Source organism: Ostrea edulis, chromosome 3 (genome assembly GCF_947568905.1).
Source record: "Ostrea edulis chromosome 3, xbOstEdul1.1, whole genome shotgun sequence".
NCBI classification, from domain to species: domain Eukaryota; kingdom Metazoa; phylum Mollusca; class Bivalvia; order Ostreida; family Ostreidae; genus Ostrea; species Ostrea edulis.
Window position 1 is genome coordinate 7255675 of NC_079166.1, and position 20103 is coordinate 7275777.

The 20103-nt window shown below is 36.1% G+C and overlaps 1 long non-coding RNA gene across 1 annotated transcript in view; it reads right to left on the reverse strand.

The window, feature by feature from the left end:
• LOC125677395 (uncharacterized) overlaps positions 1 to 20103 on the reverse strand; it is a 244908-nt gene that overhangs the window by 141773 nt on the left and 83032 nt on the right. The window lies entirely within an intron of this gene.

Here is a 20103-nt window from a genome sequence, read left to right on the forward strand (position 1 = left end):
ATATTGTTTAACGTCTGTCTCGAGAATATTTCACTCATATGGAGACATCACCACTGACGGTGAAGGGCTGCAAAATTTAGGCCTATGCTCGGCGCTTATAGCCATTGAGCAGGGAGGGATCTTTATCGTGCCACACCTGCTGTGACAAGGGACCTCGGTTTTTGCGGTCTCATCCGAAGGACTGCCCCATTTAGTTGCCTCTTATGACAAGCAAGGGGTACTAAGGATCTATTCTAACATGGATCCCCACGGAACTGATGTACAGAGTGTATGCATAGTGAGAGTGATGTACAGAGTGTATATTGTAAGTGTGATTAACAATGTATGTGTAGTGCGAGTGATGTACAGGGTGTGTATTAGTATAGTGAGGTTCATGCACAGAGTGTGTATATTGTAAGAGTGAAGTACAAAGTGTGTGTATAGTGAGTGTGATGTACTGAGTGTATGTATAGTGTGAGTGATGTACAGGGTGTGTCTATAGTGAGGTTGATATACAGAGTGTGTAAATTGTAAGAGTGAAGTACAAAGTGTGTGTATGATGGGTGTTATGTACAGAGTGTATGTATAGTGAGAGAGATGTACAGAGTGTATGTATAGTGAGAGAGATGTACAGAGTGTGTGTGTAGTGAGAGGAATGTACAGAGAATGTAATGTGCAGAGTGTGTGTATAATAAGTGTGATTTGTATAGTGAAAGGGATGTACAGAATATGTATATTGTAAGTGTAATGAACAGAGTGTGTGTATAATGAGTGTAATGGGTAGGGTGTGTATAATGGGAGGAATGTACAGGGTGTGTGTATAGTGAGTTTGATGTACGGAGTGTGTGTATCGTGATAGTGATGTACAGGGTGTGTTAATAGTGAGTTTGATGTACAGAGTGCGTATAGTGAAAGTGATGTACAGAACATGTATATTGTAAGTGTGATGTATAGAATGTGTATAGTAAGTGTGATGTACTGAGTGTATATATAGTGAGTTTGATGTACAGAGTGTGTGTATTGTGTGAGTGATGTACAGAGTGTGTGTGTATGGTGAGAGTGGTGTACAGAGTGTGTATATAGTGAGAGTGATGTATAGTGTGAGTGGTGTACAGAGTGTGTGTGTATTGAGAGTGATGTACAGAGTATGTGTATAGTTAGTATGATTAACAGAATGTATGTATAGTGTGAGTGATATATAGAGTGCGTGTATAGTGTGTTTGATGTACAGAGTGTGTGTATTGTAAGAGTGAGGTACAGAGTGCGTGCATAGTAGGTGTGATGTACTGAGTGTGTATATTGTTAGAGTGATGTACTGAGTGTGTGTATAGTGAGAGTGATATACAGTGTGTGTATTGTGAGGGGGATGTGCAGTGTGTGTATAGTTAGGGTGATGTACAGTGTGTGTATAGTGAGAGTGATGTACACAATTTGTGTATAGTGGGTGTGATGTACAGAGTGTGTGTATAGTGAGAGTGAAGTACAGAGTGTGTGTATAGTGAGAGTGAAGTACAGAGTGTGTGTATAATGAGAGGAATGTACAGAGCATGTGGATGTGATGTGCAGAGTGTGTGTATAATAAGTGTGATTTGCATAGTAAGAGGATGTACAGAGTATGTATATTGTAAGTGTATAATGAACAGAGTGTGTGTAGTGTTAGTTGGATTTATGGAGTGTGTGTATAGCGAGAGTGATGTGCAAAGTGTGTTTATTGTGAATGATGTACAGAGTGTGTATAGTGAGTTTGATGTAAAGAGTGTGTGTATTGTGAGAGTGATGTACAGAGTGTGTTTATTGTGAGTGATGTACAGATTGTGGGTATAATGAGTTTGATTTGCAGAGTGTGTGTATAGTGAGAGTGATGTACTGAATTTGTGTATAGTGAATGTGATGTGCAGAGTGTGTGTATAATGAGTGTAATGTATATAATGGATGTTGTGTACAAAGTGTTTGTATATTCACAGTCCTGTGTAAAGTGTGTGTATAAAGTAAATGTGATATGCAGATTGTGATGTATGGAGTGTGTATATTGAGTTTCATGTACAGAGTTTGTGTATTAATTATGAGAGTGATGTAGGAAGTGTGTGTATAGTGAGAGTGATGTACAAAGTGTGTATAGTTAGTGTGATGTACCCAGTGTGTGTATAGTTAGAGGAATGTACAGAGCATGTGTATGTGATGTACCCAGTGTGTGTATAGTTAGAGTGATGTACAAAGTGTGTATAGTTAGTGTGATGTGCCCAGTGTGTGTATAGTTAGAGGAATGTACAGAGCATGTGTATGTGAAGTACAGAGTGTGTGTATAGTGAGAGGAATGTACAGAGCATGTGTATGTGATGTACAGAGTGTGTGTATAGTGAGAGGAATGTACAGAGCATGTGAATGTGATGTACAGAGTGTGTGTATAGTGAGAGGAATGTACAGAGCATGTGTATGTGATGTACAGAGTGTGTGTATAGTGAGAGGAATGTACAGAGCATGTGTATGTGATGTACAGAGTGTGTGTATAGTGAGAGGAATGTACAGAGCATGTGAATGTGATGTACAGAGTGTGTGTATAGTGAGAGGAATGTACAGAGCATGTGTATGTGATGTACAGAGTGTGTGTATAGTGAGAAGAATGTACAGAGCATGTGAATGTGATGTACAGAGTGTGTGTATAGTGAGAGGAATGTACAGAGCATGTGTATGTGATGTGCCCAGTGTGTGTATAGTGAGAGGAATGTACAGAGCATGTGTATGTGATGTACAGAGTGTGTGTATAGTGAGAGGAATGTACAGAGCATGTGAATGTGATGTACAGAGTGTGTGTATAGTGAGAGGAATGTACAGAGCATGTGTATGTGATGTGCCCAGTGTGTGTATAGTGAGAGGAATGTACAGAGCATGTGTATGTGATGTACAGAGTGTGTGTATAGTGAGAGGAATGTACAGAGCATGTGAATGTGATGTACAGAGTGTGTGTATAGTGAGAGGAATGTACAGAGCATGTGTATGTGATGTGCCCAGTGTGTGTATAGTGAGAGGAATGTACAGAGCATGTGTATGTGATGTACAGAGTGTGTGTATAGTGAGAGGAATGTACAGAGCATGTGAATGTGATGTACAGAGTGTGTGTATAATAAGTGTGATTTGTATAGTGAGAGGGATGTACAGAATATGTATATTGTAAGTGTAATGAACAGAGTGTGTGTATATAATGAATATAATGTGTAGGGTGTGTATAGTGGGAGGAATGTACAGGGTGTGTGTATAGTGAGTTTGATGTACGGTGTGTGTGTATCGTGATAGTGATATACAGGGTGTGTTAATAGTGAGTTTGATATATGGAGTGTGTGTATAGCGAGAGTGATGTACAGAGCATGTATATTGTACGTGTGATAATAATAATAATGATTAATAATAATGATTGGTTTAATATAGCGTCTTATCCAGGGTATGCTGCTCAAAGCGCTTTACAATAATCAATGTACATTATTACCCCGGCAGACCTTATATCAATCTAGAACTGTCTCAGCCTCCTAGGAATCATACAGTGCAAGCTGCAATTACAAGCGCTAGAGCACTAACATTCTAACAATATCTTTCACTGTCTATAGCCAGGTACCCCGTTTACACTTGGGTGGAGTGAGGAAATTCATGTAAAGTGCATTTCCCAAGGACACAATGTCAGACCTGCCGCGGCCAGGACTCGAACCCACGACCTTTCGGTTGAGAGTCTGATGGCCTAACCACTCGGCCACAGACGCCACAATGTATAGAATGTGACGTGATGTATACATGTAGAATGTGTATAGTGAGTGTGATGTACTGAGTGTATGTATAGTGAGTTTGATGCGGAGTGTGTGTATTGTTAGAGTGATGTACAGAGTGTGTGTATAGTGAGAGTGAAGTACAGAGTGTGTGTATAGTGAGAGTGATGTACAGAGTGTGTTTATAGTGAGAGTGAAGTACAGAGTGTGTGTATAGTGAGAGTGAAGTACAGAGTTTGTGTATAGTGAAAGTGAAGTACAGAGTGTGTGTATATAGTGAGAAGAATGTACAGAGCATGTGAATGTGATGTGCAGAGTGTGTGTATAATAAGTGTGATTTGCATAGTGAGAGGGATGTACAGAGTATGTATATTGTAAGTGTAATGAACAGAGTGTGTGTATTGTCACTTTGATTTATGGAGTGTGTGTATAGCGAGAGTGATGTACAAAGTATGTTTATTGTGAGTGATGTACAGAGTGTGTGTATAGTGAGTTTGATGTAAAGAGTGTGTGTATTGTGAGAGTGATGTACAGAGTGTGTTTATTGTGAGTGATGTACAGAGTGTGGGTATAATGAGTTTGATTTGCAGAGTGTGTGTATAGTGAGAGTGATGTACTGAATTTGTGTATAGTGAATGTGATGTGCAGAGTGTGTGTATAATGAGTGTAATGTATAGAATGGATGTTGTGTACAAAGTGTTTGTATATTCACAGTGCTGTGTAAAGTGTGTGTATAAAGTAAATGTGATGTGCAGATTGTGATGTATGGAGTGTGTATATTGAGTTTCATGTACAGAGTTTGTGTATTATGAGAGTGATGTAGGAAGTGTGTGTATAGTGAGAGTGATGTACAAAGTGTGTATAGTTAGTGTGATGTGCCCAGTGTGTGTATAGTTAGAGGAATGTACAGAGCATGTGTATGTGATGTACCCAGTGTGTGTATAGTTAGAGGAATGTACAGAGCATGTGTATGTGATGTACAGAGTGTGTGTATAGTGAGAGGAATGTACAGAGCATGTGTATGTGATGTACAGAGTGTGTGTATAGTGAGAGGAATGTACAGAGCATGTGTATGTGATGTACAGAGTGTGTGTATAGTGAGAAGAATGTACAGAGCATGTGTATGTGATGTACAGAGTGTGTGTATAGTGAGAGGAATGTACAGAGCATGTGTATGTGATGTACAGAGTGTGTGTATAGTGAGAGGAATGTACAGAGCATGTGTATGTGATGTACAGAGTGTGTGTATAGTGAGAGGAATGTACAGAGCATGTGTATGTGATGTACAGAGTGTGTGTATAGTTAGAGGAATGTACAGAGCATGTGTATGTGAAGTACAGAGTGTGTGTATAGTGAGAGGAATGTACAGAGCATGTGAATGTGATGTACAGAGTGTGTGTATAGTGAGAGGAATGCACAGAGCATGTGAATGTGATGTACAGAGTGTGTGTATAGTGAGAGGAATGTACAGAGCATGTGAATGTGATGTACAGAGTGTGTGTATAGTGAGAGGAATGTACAGAGCATGTGAATGTGATGTACAGAGTGTGTGTATAGTGAGAGGAATGTACAGAGCATGTGTATGTGATGTGCCCAGTGTGTGTATAGTGAGAGGAATGTACAGAGCATGTGTATGTGATGTACAGAGTGTGTGTATAGTGAGAGGAATGTACAGAGCATGTGAATGTGATGTACAGAGTGTGTGTATAATAAGTGTGATTTGTATAGTGAGAGGGATGTACAGAATATGTATATTGTAAGTGTAATGAACAGAGTGTGTGTATAATGAATATAATGTGTAGGGTGTGTATAGTGGGAGGAATGTACAGGGTGTGTGTATAGTGAGTTTGATGTACGGTGTGTGTGTATCGTGATAGTGATATACAGGGTGTGTTAATAGTGAGTTTGATATATGGAGTGTGTGTATAGCGAGAGTGATGTACAGAGCATGTATATTGTACGTGTGATAATAATAATAATGATTGGTTTTATATAGCACCTTTTCCAGGGTATGCTGCTCAAAGCGCTTTACAATAATCAATGTACATTATTACCCCGGCAGACCTTATATCAATCTAGAACTGTCTCAGCCTCCTAGGAATCATACAGTGCAAGCTGCAATTACAAGCGCTAGAGCACTAACATTCTAACAATATCTTTCACTGTCTATAGCCAGGTACCCCGTTTACACTTGGGTGGAGTGAGGAAATTCATGTAAAGTGCATTTCCCAAGGACACAATGTCAGACCTGCCGCGGCCAGGACTCGAACCCACGACCTTTCGGTCGAGAGTCTGACGGCCTAACCACTCGGCCACAGACGCCACAATGTATAGAATGTGACGTGATGTATAGAATGTGTATAGTGAGTGTGATGTACTGAGTGTATGTATAGTGAGTTTGATGCGGAGTGTGTGTATTGTTAGAGTGATGTACAGAGTGTGTGTATAGTGAGTGTGATGTACAGAGTGTGTGTATAGTGAGAGTGATGTACAGAGTGTGTTTATAGTGAGAGTGAAGTACAGAGTGTGTGTATAGTGAGAGTGAAGTACAGAGTTTGTGTATAGTGAAAGTGAAGTACAGAGTGTGTGTATATAGTGAGAAGAATGTATAGAGAATGTGATGTGCAGAGTGTGTGTATAATAAGTGTGATTTGCATAGTGAGAGGGATGTACAGAGTATGTATATTGTAAGTGTAATGAACAGAGTGTGTGTATTGTCACTTTGATTTATGGAGTGTGTGTATAGCGAGGGTGGTGTACAAAGTATGTTTATTGTGAGTGATGTACAGTATGTGTATAGTGAGTTTGATGTAAAGAGTGTGTGTATTGTGAGAGTGATGTACAGAGTGTGTTTATTGTGAGTGATGTACAGAGTGTGGGTATAATGAGTTTGATTTGCAGAGTGTGTGTATAGTGAGAGTGATGTACTGAATTTGTGTATAGTGAATGTGATGTGCAGAGTGTGTGTATAATGAGTGTAATGTATATAATGGATGTTGTGTACAAAGTGTTTGTATATTCACAGTGATGTGTAAAGTGTGTGTATAAAGTAAATGTGATGTGCAGATTGTGATGTATGGAGTGTGTATATTGAGTTTCATGTACAGAGTTTGTGTATTAATTATGAGAGTGATGTAGGAAGTGTGTGTATAGTGAGAGTGATGTACAAAGTGTGTATAGTTAGTGTGATGTACCCAGTGTGTGTATAGTTAGAGGAATGTACAGAGCATGTGTATGTGATGTACCCAGTGTGTGTATAGTGAGAGGAATGTACAGAGCATGTGTATGTGATGTACAGAGTGTGTGTATAGTGAGAGGAATGTACAGAGCATGTGTATGTGAAGTACAGAGTGTGTGTATAGTGAGAGGAATGTACAGAGCATGTGTATGTGATGTACAGAGTGTGTGTATAGTGAGAGGAATGTACAGAGCATGTGTATGTGATGTACAGAGTGTGTGTATAGTGAGAGGAATGTACAGAGCATGTGAATGTGATGTACAGAGTGTGTGTATAGTGAGAGGAATGTACAGAGCATGTGTATGTGATGTACAGAGTGTGTGTATAGTGAGAGGAATGTACAGAGCATGTGTATGTGATGTACAGAGTGTGTGTATAGTGAGAGGAATGTACAGAGCATGTGTATGTGATGTACAGAGTGTGTGTATAGTGAGAGGAATGTACAGAGCATGTGAATGTGATGTACAGAGTGTGTGTATAATAAGTGTGATTTGTATAGTGAGAGGGATGTACAGAATATGTATATTGTAAGTGTAATGAACAGAGTGTGTGTATAATGAATATAATGTGTAGGGTGTGTATAGTGGGAGGAATGTACAGGGTGTGTGTATAGTGAGTTTGATGTACAGAGTTTGTGTATTATGAGAGTGATGTAGGAAGTGTGTGTATAGTGAGAGTGATGTACAAAGTGTGTATAGTGAGAGTGATGTACAAAGTGTGTATAGTTAGTGTGATGTGCCCAGTGTGTGTATAGTGAGAGGAATGTACAGAGCATGTGTATGTGATGTACAGAGTGTGTGTATAGTGAGAGGAATGTACAGAGCATGTGAATGTGATGTACAGAGTGTGTGTATAATAAGTGTGATTTGTATAGTGAGAGGGATGTACAGAATATGTATATTGTAAGTGTAATGAACAGAGTGTGTGTATAATGAATATAATGTGTAGGGTGTGTATAGTGGGAGGAATGTACAGGGTGTGTGTATAGTGAGTTTGATGTACGGTGTGTGTGTGTATCGTGATAGTGATATACAGGGTGTGTTAATAGTGAGTTTGATATATGGAGTGTGTGTATAGCGAGAGTGATGTACAGAGCATGTATATTGTACGTGTGATAATAATAATAATGATTAATAATAATGATTGGTTTTATATAGCGTCTTATCCAGGGTATGCTGCTCAAAGCGCTTTACAATAATCAATGTACATTATTACCCCGGCAGACCTTATATCAATCTAGAACTGTCTCAGCCTCCTAGGAATCATACAGTGCAAACTGCAATTACAAGCGCTAGAGCGCTAACATTCTAACAATATCTTTCACTGTCTATAGCCAGGTACCCCGTTTACACTTGGGTGGAGTGAGGAAATTCATGTAAAGTGCATTTCCCAAGGACACAATGTCAGCCCTGCCGCGGCCAGGACTCGAACCCACGACCTTTTAGTCGAGAGTCTGACGGCCTAACCACTCGGCCACAGACGCCACAATGTATAGAATGTGACGTGATGTATAGAATGTGTATAGTGAGTGTGATGTACTGAGTGTATGTATAGTGAGTTTGATGCGGAGTGTGTGTATAGTGAGAGTGATGTACAGAGTGTGTTTATAGTGAGAGTGATGTACAGAGTGTGTTTATTGTGAGTGATGTACAGAGTGTGTGTATAGTGAGTTTGATGTGCAGAGTGTGTTTATAGTGAGAGTGATGTACAGAGTGTGTGTATATTGATTTTGATGTTTAGTATGTGTATAGTGAGAGTGATCTACTGAGTGTGTGTATAATGAATGTGATGTGCAGGGTTTGTGTTTAATGAGCGTGATGTCTATAATGAGTATATAATGGATGTTCTGTACAGAGTGTGTGTATATTCACAGTGATGTGCAAAGTGGGTGTATAAAGTAAGTGTGATGTGCAGATTGTGATGTATAGAGTGTGTATAGTGAGTTTGATGTACAGAAAGTGAGTATTGTGAGAGTGATGTACAGAGTGTGTGTATATATTGTGATTGTGATGTACAGAGTGTGTGTATAATAAATGTGATTTGTATAGTGAGAGGGATGTTACCCTTTCTCACTAAAGGGAGTGAATTGGTAAATACGAATTGCCAAAAAATAAACATCCGTAAAATAATATACTCTGGTGAAATATGTGAAGGCCAACATATCACAGAACAAAATTTGAAAAATGAACAACACCATTAAAAGACTTTTAGAGATATTCACGGTGAAACATAGGTAGTAGCCTTGCTATAGTTTTATGCACATGATATCTACGTGACTGTTCTTCTATGCTTCAATAATATTTCTGCATAGCGGGAAATTGTTATCAAAGGCAATGTTTCAAAAGACGGACATTGTATGTTTAACAGGAACCTGGGCAAATTATATATATAAGTTACATGGTTGTGAAAATGAATACATACACATTTTTTTTGTTTGTTTACAATATGGTTTTAATTTTTCTATTAAAACCTTTCATGTTATTCTTCAATAAAACAATGATCCGCCTAAATCTAGCTTATTAAGGGATACATCATGATTTATAATTGATATTTCCCATCAAATCATTCAAAATTGGACATAATTAACTACATAGTTACCAAATATTCTACTCCCAATATGCAGTAACGTAAATATGCATCCTTGTACTAAAATAGTGCACAAAGAATATAGACAATATTTGGTTTGAAACAAGTTACAATTCAATTTATTGTGAGAAAAAATATCCAACAAATTATTGGAAAGCAACTATAAACAATAAAAATAAATAGCATATGAAAACAAGAATGCTTTCTGCATCACGTAACGTATGTACTCTGCAAACCATTTGCATTAAAATACAGTGGTCTGTTTATATAAACAAAGTGGTCTTTTTATAACGGGCATTCACGAAACAACTTAACATTTAAACGGCTAACTACAAACATGGAAATAATCAACAAATTATATTGAAAACACAGAAAACGATATGTATGTTCATGGTAACGTATGTATCAAAATTATTGACACGTCTTTAACAAAGAAAATCTATTTTCTATTGTTTTTCTGTCTTCATATACGAGTTTTAAACCACGACAGTTCTTTCAAGATGGTAACAGTGGATGAAGATGGTATAAAATGAAAAATTAAACGTAACGTAAATATCGATACCTACGTTACCACTGTATCCAGTAGTATAACTTCATGTGTTCAGTATAAACAATGAAAACAAATATTTACTATGAAACTAACGTTTCATTGATATCTCATATTTTTAAAGCAGCAAGTAATTTTTTCTTAATATGAAGTAAAATCACTCAAATTTGACACATTAATACCATTCCAAAAGGTTACCACAACATGTTGAGACCTGCTCTATGAACATTAAAAATAGTCGGATTGTTTCATAGAATTAATAGATATTTCATGGTGTGTTTTTTTTCAATTCTACATGTGCAAGGATAGAGCATTGAATTATTGAAATCTGAAATACAACTGTGGTAGAGAGATAGCAATTACAAATACGACACCAAATCTTGATACATACGTTTATACCATCAGTAACGTAGGTATCGGACATTATCTACGCTATAAACAATTATCGGCAAACTTAATATATATATCTTTAAATTTCAATTTTAAATTTACGGTTTTCACTTCAAGTTATTGGTAAACAACCTGTGTGAAATGGATTTTTATAGCTTACCTCACAACAAAGTCACACAAGTATTACTATGCAGCATACAACCTCTTACAAATTAAATTCTCGTGGCAAATAAACTTTTTTGCAAATAGCTGTCAGTATTTCAATATACGTCACGTGATACAATACCAAACTGCATTTGGTTATATGGTTATAGCCGCAATTTTGTAATTATGGTAACATAAGTATTGGTAACGTATGTAAGATAACAGCAATTTTTCACTGAACATTTGAAAATAACTACTCTTTACCGTTCAGTTTCATTTTTATAGTAATTCAATATACAACAGGAATCAAATATTGGCTCAACAGATGTTGTTAGCAGCTATTCGCTTGTTAAAATATATAGGTAACGTTAGTATCAAAGAAAATCAAACTATCCAATTCTGTGATTTGTTCATGATAACTATAGAATCACTCAGAATTTAGAATAGTTGTATAGTCATTACTTGAGTATGATTATAATGGATGGATTTTGAACTTTATTACACTTAAAAAGTCTGTTTAGCAGCATTGTGGCAAGTTTTAACAAGTGATAACGTATGTATTTTAACATTGGCGACAAACATATTCACTGGAGGTGCACGTTATGGATGATGCAGTTTCATTTAAAAAGAACGTTTTGCTAAAGATGCAATGACATATGTTTTTAATTTAATATGGTATATATAACCAGAAATGCAATTATTAGGTAAAACTTTAGGTCTAACTTCGGTTACATCGACTTGGCGACAGTAACGTAAGTATCGATTCAGAGGGTTTACATAGACATACGTATTTCAAAACTTCATAGACCATGATGATTTTTATCTGTGTACATTTGGACTAGACATGTAACCTTCCATAAAACGTATCCAGTTAGTTCATATTTGTTTCCGTTCATAGCTGATCGACCGGTAACATCAAATGACTCCCTCTAGTGAGAAAGGGTGATGTACAGAATATGTATATTGTAAGTGAAATGAACAGAGTGTGTTGAATGAATGTAATATGTAGGGTCAATTGTGTATAGTGGGAGGAATGTACAGGGTGTGTGTATAGTGAGTTTGATGTACGGAGTGTGTGTATTGTGATAGTGATGTACAGGATGTGTTAATAGTGAGTTTGATGTACAGAGTGCGTATAGTGAAAGTGATGTACAGAGCATGCATATTGTAAGTGTATGTATAGTGAGTTTGATGTGCAGAGTGTGTGTATTGTGAGAGTGATATACAGAGTGTGTATATAGTGAGAGTGATGTACAGAGTGTGTGTGTAGTGAGAGTGATGTACAGAGTGTGTGTGTAGTGAGAGTGATGTACAGTGTGTGTGTGTAGTGAGATTGATGCACTGTGGATCACGCGATGCAGAGAGTGTGTATTATAAGTGGAAGTGATGTACAGAGTGTGTGTATAGTGAAAGTGATGTATAAAGTGTGTGTATACTGAGAGTGGTGTACAAAGTGTGTGTATAGTGAGTGTGATCTACAGATTGTATATAAGGAGAGTGATGTACAGGGTGTGTGTATATAGTGAGTTTGATGTTTAGTGTATGTATAGTGAGAGTAATGTACAGAGTGTGTTTATTGTGAATGAGTACTGAGTGTGTGTATAGTGAGTTTCATGTACAGAGTGTGTGTATAGTGAGAGTGATGTACAGAGCATGTATATAGTAAGTGTGATATATATAATGTGTATAGTGAGTGTGATGTACTGATTGTATGTATAGTAAGTTTGATGTGCAATGTGTGTGTATTGTGAGAATGATGTACAAAGTGTGTCTATAGTGAGAGTGAGGTATGGATTTTATATAGTGAGTTTGATGTACAGAGAGTGTGTATTGTGAGAATGATGTAGGGAGTGTGTGTAAGGTGTGAGTGATGTACAGAGTTTGTGTATAGTGGGTGTGATGTGCAGATTGTGATGTATGGAGTGTGTATAGTGAGTTTGATGTACAGAGAGTGTATATTGTGAGAGTGATGTAGGGAGTACAGGGTGTGTTATGAGTGAGTTTGATTTATGGAGTGTGTGTATAGCGAGAGTGATGTACAGAGCATGTATATTGCACGTGTGATATATAGAATGTGTATAGTGAGTGTGATATACTGAGAGTTTGTATAGTGAGTTTGATGTACAGAGTGTGTGTATAGTAAGAGTGATGTACAGAGTGTGTTAATAGTGAGTTTGATTTATGGAGTGTATGTATAGTGAGAGTGATTTACAGAGCATGTATATTGTACGTGTGATGTATAGAATGTGTATAATAAGTTTGATGTGCAGAGTGTGTGTATAGTGTGTTTGATGTGGAGAGTGTGTATAGTGAGAGTGAAGTACAGAGCATGTGAATGTGATGTACAGAGTGTGTGTATAGTGAGAGTGATTTGGATAGTGAGAAGGATGTACAGAGTATGTATATTGTAAGTGTAATGAACAGAGTGTGTGTATTGTCACTTTGATTTATGGAGTGTGTGTATAGCGAGAGTGATGTACAAAGTGTATTTATTTTGAACAATGTACAGAGTGTGTGTATAGTGAGAGTGAAGTACAGAGTGTATGTATAGTGAGAGTGATGTACAGAGTGTGTTTATAGTAAGAGTGAAGTACAGAGTGTGTGTATTGTGAGAGTGATGCATAGAGTATGTTTATTGTGAGTGATGTACAGAGTGTGGGTATAATGAGTTTGATGTGCAGAGTGTGTTTATAGTGAGAGTGATGTACAGAGTGTGTGTATATTGATTTTGATGTTTAGTGTGTGTATAGTGAGAGTGATCTATTGAGTGTGTGTATAGTGAATGTGGTGTGCAGGGTTTGTGTATAATGAGTGTGATGTATATAATGAGTATATAATGGATGTTGTTTACAGAGTGTGTGTATATTCATAGTGATGTGCAAAGTGTGTGTATAAAATAAGTGTGAAATGCAGATTGTGATGTATGGAGTGTGTATAGTGAGTTTGATGTACAGGAAGTAAGTATTGTGAGAGTGATGTAGGGAGTGTGTGTATAGTGATTGTGATGTACAGAGTTTGTGTATAGTGAGTTTGATGTTTAGTGTTTGTATAGTAAGTATGATGTACAGAGTGTGTGTATAGTGTGAGGGATGTACAGAGTGTGTGTATAGTGAAAAGGATGTACAGAGAGTGTGTATAATGATTTTAATGTACAGAGAGTGTGTGTATAGTGAGAGTGGTGTGCAAACTGTTTGCATAGTTGGTGTAATATGCCCAGTGTGGGTATAGTGAGAGGAATGTACAGAGCATGTGAATGTGATGTACAGAGTGTGTGTATAATAAGTGTGATTTGTATAATGAGAGGGATGTACAGAATATGTATATTGCAAGTGTAATGAACAGAGTGTGTTTATAATGAATGAAATGTGTAGGGTGTGTATAGTAGGCGGAATGTACAGGGTGTGTTAATAGTGAGTTTGATGTACAGAGTGTGTGTATAGTGAAAGTGATGTACAGAGCATGTATATTGTAAGTGTGATGTATACAATGTGTATAGTGAGTGTGGTGTACAGTGTAGTGTGTATAGTGAGAGTGATCTACAGAGTGGGTGTATAGTGAGAGTGATATGCAAAGTGTGTGTATAGTGAGAGTGATGTACAGAGTGTATGTATATAGTGAGAGTGATGTACAGAGTGTGTGTATAGTGAGAGTGATATACAGAGTGTGTATATAGTGAGAGTGATGTACAGAGTGTGTGTATAGTGAGAGTGATGTACAGAGTGAGTGTGATTAACAGAATTTAATGTATGTATAGTGCAAGTGATGTACTGTTTGTGTGTATTGTAAGGGTGAGGTACAGATTTTGTGTATAGTGGGTTTGATGTACAGAGTGTGTGTATAGTGAGAGGTATGTACATAGTGTGTTTATAGTGAGAAGGATGTACAGAGTATATGTATAGTGAGTGTGATGTACAAAGTGTGTGTATAGTGAATGTGATGTACAGACAGTGTGTATGGTTAGTGTGATGTACAGAGTATGTGTATAATGAGAAGAATGTACAGAGCATGTGAATGTGATGTACAGAGTGTGTGTATAATAAGTGTGATTTGTATAGTGAGAGGGATGTACAGAATATGTATATTCTAAGTGTGATGAACAGAGTGTGTGTATAGTGAGTGTGATGTGCAGGGTTTGTATAGTGGGAGGAATGTAACGGGTGTATATATAGTGAATTTGATGTTCAGTGTGTGTATCGTCAGAGTGATGTACAGAGTGTGTGTATCATCAGAGTGATGTACGGAGTGTGTGTATTGTGAGTGTGATTAACAGAATGTATGTATAGTGCAAGTGATGTACTGGTTGTGTGTAATGTAAGAGTGAGGTACAGATTTTGTGTATAGTGGGTTTGCTGTACAGAGTGTTTGTATCGTGAGAGTGATGTAGAATACTGTATCAATAAACATATAAAACGTGATGTAGAATACTGTATCAATAGACAGATAGAATGTGATGTAGTATACTGTATCAATAGACAGATAGAACGTGACGTAAAATACTGTATCAAAAGAAAGATAGAACGTGACGTAGGTCCCTGTATCAATAGACAGATAGAACGTGAATACTGTATCAATAGACAGATAGAACATGACATAGAATACTGTATCAATAGACAGATAGAACATGATGTACAATACTGTATCAATAGACAGACAGAACGTGATGTAGAATGCTGTATCAATAGACAGATAGAACGTGACGTAGAATACTGTATCAAAAGAAAGATAAAACGTGATGTAGGTTCCTGTATCAATAGACAAATAGAACGTGATGAAGAACAATGTATCAATAGACAGATAGAACGTGATGTAGAATGCTTTATCAATAGACAGAGAGAACGTGATGTAGAATACTGTATCAATAGACAGAAAGAACATGATGAAGAACAATGTATCAATAGACAGATAGAACGTGACGTAGAATACTGTATCAATAGACAGATAAAACGTGATGTAGAACACTGAATCAATAGACGAATAGACTGTGATGTAGAATGCTGTATCAATAGACAGATAGAACGTGACGTAGAATACTGTATCAAAAGAAAGATAAAACGTGATGTAGGTTCCTGTATCAATAGACAAATAGAACGTGATGAAGAACAATGTATCAATAGACAGATAGAACGTGATGTAGAATGCTTTATCAATAGACAGAGAGAACGTGATGTAGAATACTGTATCAATAGACAGAAAGAACGTGATGAAGAACAATGTATCAATAGACAGATAGAACGTGACGTAGAATACTGTATCAATAGACAGATAAAACGTGATGTAGAACACTGAATCAATAGACGAATAGACTTTGATGTAGAATACTGTATCAATAGACTGAGCGAACGTGACGTAGAATCCTGAATCAATAGACAGATAGAACGTGACGTAGAATACTGTATCAAAAGAAAGATAGAACGTGACGTAGGTTCCTGTATCAATAGACAGATAGAACGTGACATAGAATACTGTATTAATAGACAGATAGAATGTGATGTAGAATACTGTATCAATAGAAAGATAGAACGTGACGTAGAATACTGTATCAATAGACAGATAGAACATGATGTAGAATACTGTATCAATAGACAGATAGAACGTGATGTAGGTTCCTCTATCAATAGACAGATAGAACGTGATATAGAATACTCTATCAAAAGAAAGATAGAACGTGATGTAGAATGCTGTATCAATAGACAGATAGAACGTGATGAAGAATAATGTATCAATAGACAGATAGAACGTGACATAGAATACTGTATCAACAGATGACAGACAGAACGTGACGTAGAATACTGTATCAATAGACAGATAGAACATGATGTAGAATACTGTATCAATAGACAGATAGAACGTGATGTAGGTTCCTCTATCAATAGACAGATAGAACGTGATATAGAATACTCTATCAAAAGAAAGATAGAACGTGATGTAGAATGCTGTATCAATAGACAGATAGAACGTGATGAAGAATAATGTATCAATAGACAGATAGAACGTGACGTAGAATACTGTATCAATAGACAGATAGAACGTGACGTAGAATACTGTATTAATAGACAGATAGAATGTGATGTAAAATACTGTATTAATAGACAGATAGAATGTGATGTAAAATACTGTATCAATAGACAGATATATTGTGATGTACAATATTTTATAAATAGACAGATAGAACGTGACGTAGAATACTATTTCAATAGACAGATAGAACGTGATATACAATACAGTATTAATAGTAAGATAGAACATGATGTAGAACACTGTATCAACAGATGACAGACAGAAGGTGATGTAGAATACTGTATCAATAGACAGATAGAACGTGAAGTAGAATACTGTATTGATAAACAGATAGAACGTGATATACTATATTTTATCAATAGACAAATAGAATGTGACGTAGAATAATGTATCAATAGAGAGATAGAACTTGATATATAACATTGTATCAATAGACAGATAGAACGTGATGTAGAATGCTGTATCAATAGACAGATATACTGTTATGTACAATATTGCATCAATAGACAGATAGAACGTGATGTAGAATACTGTATCAATAGACAGACAGAAATGTAGAATACTATATCAATAGAAAGATAGAATGCGATGTAGAATACTGTGTCAATAGAGAGATGGAACTTTATGTACAATACTGTATCAATAGACAGACAGAACGTGACGTAGAATACTGTATCAATAGACAGATAGAACGTGAAGTAGAATACTGTATTGATAAACAGATAGAACGTGATATACTATATTTTATCAATAGACAAATAGAATGTGACGTAGAATACTGTATCAATAGATGACAGAATGTGATGTAGAACACTGTATCAATAAACAGATAGAACGTGATATAGAATACTGTATCAATAGACAGATAGAATGTGACGTAGAATACTGTATCAATAGACAGACAGAACGTGATGTACAATACTGCATCAATAGACAGATAGACTGTGATGTAGAATACTGCATCAATAGACAGATAGAATGTGATGTAGAATACTGTATCAATAGACAGATAGACTGTGATGTAGAATACTGTATCAATAGACAGATAGACTGTGATGTAGAATACTGTATCAATTGATAGATAGAACGTGTAGACAGATAGACAGTGATGTAAAATACTATATCAATAGACAGATAGAACGCGATGTAGAATACTGTGTCAATAGAGAGATAGAACTTTGTGTACAATACTGTATCAATATACAGATATTACGTGATGTAGAATACTGTATCAATAGACAGATATAATTTGACGTAGAATACTGTATTAATATATAGATAACAGGTGATGTAGAAGACTGTATGAATAGACAGATAGAATGTGATTTAGAACACTGTATCAATAGACAGAGCGACCGTCATGTAGAATACTGTATTAATAGACAAATAGAATGTGATATAGAATAGTGTTTAAATAGACAGATAGAATGTGACGTAGAATACTGTATCAATAGACAGACAGAACGTGATGTACAATACTGCATCAATAGACAGATAGACTGTGATGTAGAATACTGTATCAATAGACAGATAGAACGTGATGTAGAATACTGTATCAATAGACAGATAGACTGTGATGTAGAATACTGTATCAATAGACAGATAGAATGTGATGTAGAATACTGTATCAATAGACGGATAGAACGTGATGTAGAATACTGTATCAATAGACAGATAGACAATGATGTAGAATACTATATCAATAGACAGATAGAACGCGATGTAGAATACTGTGTGAATAGAGAGATAGAACTTTGTGTACAATACTGTATCAATAGACAGATAGTACGTGATGTAGAATACTGTATCAATAAACAGATAGAACGTGATGTAGAATACTGTATCAATAGACAGATAGAACTTGACGTAGAATACTGTATCAATAGAAAGTTATAACATGATGTAGAACACTATAGACAGCTAGATTGTGATGTACAATACTGTTTCAATAGACAGATAGAACGAGACGTAGAATACTGTATTAATAGACAGATATACTGTTATGTAGAATACTGTATCAATAGACAGATAGAACGTGATGTAGAATACTGTATCAATAGACAGATAGACAGAAATGTAGAATACTATATCAATAGAAAGATAGAATGCGATGTAAAATACTGTGTCAATAGAGAGATAGAACTTTGTGTACAATACTGTATCAATAGACAGATAGAACGTGACTTAGAATACTGTATTCATAAACAGATAGAACGTGATGTACTATATTGTATCAATAGTCAAATAGAATGTGACGTAGAATACTGTATCAATAGAGTGATAGAACGTGATGTAGAATATTGTATTAATAGACAGATAGAACGTGACGTAGAATACTATTCCAATAGACAGATAGAACGTGATATACAATACTGTATCAATAGAAAGATAAAGCATGATGTAGAACACTGTATCAACAGATGACAGACAGAACGTGACGTAGAATACTGTATAAACAGATAGAACGTAATGTACTATATTGTATCAATAGACAAATAGAATGTGACGTAGAATACTGTATCAATAGACAGATATAACGTGATGTACAATACTGTATCAATAGATGACAGAACATGATGTAGAATGCTGTATCACTAGACAAACAGAATGTGATGTATAACACTGTATCAATAGACAGAGCGACCGTGATGTAGAATACTGTATTAATAGACAGATAGAATGTGATATAGAATACTGTATAAATAGACAGATAGAACGTGACGTAGAATACTGTATCAATAGACAGACAGAACGTAATGTACAATACTGCATCAATAGACAGATAGGCTGTGATGTAGAATACTGTATCAATAGACAGATAGACTGTGATGTAGAATACTGTAAAAATAGACAGATGGAATATGATGTAAAATACTGTATCAATTGACAGATAGAACGTGATGTAGAATACTGTATCAGTAGACAGATAGACAGTGATGTAGAATACTATATCAATAGACAAATAGAACGCGATGTAGAATACTGTGTCAATATAGAGATAGAACTTTGTGTACAATACTGTATCAATAGACAGATAGTACGTGATGTAGAATACTATATCAATAGACAGATAGAACGTGATGTAGAATACTGTATCAATAGACAGATAGAACTTGACATAGAATACTGTATCAATAGAAAGTTATAACATGATGTAGAACACTATAGACAGCTAGATTGTGATGTACAATACTGTTTCAATAGACAGATAGAACGAGACGTAGAACACTGTATTAATAGACAGATATACTGTTATGTAGAATACTGTATCAATAGACAGATAGAACGTGATGTATAATACTGTATCAAAAGACAGATAGAAGGTGATGTAGGTTCCTGTATCAATAAACAGATAGAACGTGATGTAGAATACTGTATCAAAAGAAAGATCTAACGTGATGTAGAATGCTGTATCAATAGAAAGATAGAACGTGATGAAGAATAATGTA